A 1,722-nucleotide genomic window follows, 5' to 3' on the forward strand; every position below is an offset into this window, starting at 1 on the left:
ATCCACGCGCACGCACACCATCCGGTTTCGAGCAAACGCACATGTCGACCGGAGAGGAGCCGCCGCCAGCGCCGCCCCAGTGCGGCCACGCCGAACGCCCGAAACACGACATATTTTCGTATTGTCATGATGTTGACTCGTTTTTGTTTTTCGTCAATTTCGTGTTTGCAATATTTCGCTTTATTATGTCTGGTCCAGAAAAACATTGAGCGGTTTTTAGCGGCAAACTAAAAATTCGATAAATATTTTTGTACGTTTTCTATAGATATTGTAACGTGTTTATGTAATTCAGTTTGTTTCAATGTAACAAAATCAACTGGCGATACTTGTCAACATTTGAGCAACTACTTTTTACTTAGGTGTGTGGTCCAAGCTTTATATTTAAAAAATGCAATTTTAAAACGCGTTCTTGAAATTTCCATTAGGAAAACACGAAAAAAATCTGTTTTAACATTCGAGTACGACACGCCGAATATATCAGACACCGGGATGACGGGAATTTGTTATTTGTCGTATTTGGTGCTCTGATAAAAATAGCGAACTATATAAACTGTTGTAGACAAAACACGTCGATCCGATCGGTGAAAAATAATTGTTGTTGTAACTCAAATAACCAAGACGTAAACCCGTAATTCAATCTTATCGGTTAGATATCAATAAATATTAGTATAACAAAAATAAAGAAAGAATAACGTTTGCTCTCTAATGACTATTATTGTAAAATACTAAAATACACTAATATCCGTGTTTACTGTTTTGGTTTAATAATAATTGTAATTTATAACATAAGTCATAAGCAATAACTATTTAACATTATAATACTTAGGGACTAAGGTGTCAGATGGTAAATGAAAGATGAAAATGAAATAAATAAATAATAAAATTACAAAATTCGACAACAATTTTAATTAAAAAACGATTAGATACAAACGTTAAGTAAAATGGTAAAATATGCATTTAAAAACCTTAAATCACAAGATTGTTATGTAAAATATAATGTATTCATACATACATACGGATATTATTTATTATTCTACCAAACAAAAATTGTTATTTATAGTAAGTATTTCATGGTAACTAATAAAAATATGTGCTTAATTTATTTATAATATTATATTTTAAACCCACTATAATAAAGTCTAAAATACTATTTATTATTATAATTTATAAGAGAGTACTTATGTCGTTGTACACTAACAGTTTTTAATTTATCGGGTTGCGATAAGGCACTCCGTTGAGCGTGTTTAGTGTCTGGCGTCTGCTGACTGCTGCAAAGGCAACGATTCAAATTGGTTGCACTCTGACGACTGATTTTATTATACTTTATAGTTTATACCTATATTATACATCATACATAAAACATACAACACGTTGTACTGCAGTCTGCAGGACCCACAGCTGCTGTATAATATTATAAAATATTATAGTTCCGCCCGCTACTAATGATTTTATTGTGATTTCGTAAAATCGTTGAATCGATCGACATAATGATTCATTGCAGGCAATTTGCAACCCGTAAATGTATAGCAAACTTAATACACAAAACACGCATGCAACGCACATTGCATACTTGCATACAGTCCAATAATCTGCTGCATAGTACTACAGTAGTAAATAAACTTTCGTATTGTGATTCATGGCAAACGGACCATTTATATTGAGAATTGAGATCAATATAATGTAGAGATCGTTTTCAGTGTTGAGGAGGTGACATTTGCAGTA

Source organism: Rhopalosiphum padi, chromosome 3 (assembly GCF_020882245.1).
Source record: "Rhopalosiphum padi isolate XX-2018 chromosome 3, ASM2088224v1, whole genome shotgun sequence".
NCBI classification, from domain to species: Eukaryota; Metazoa; Arthropoda; class Insecta; order Hemiptera; family Aphididae; genus Rhopalosiphum; species Rhopalosiphum padi.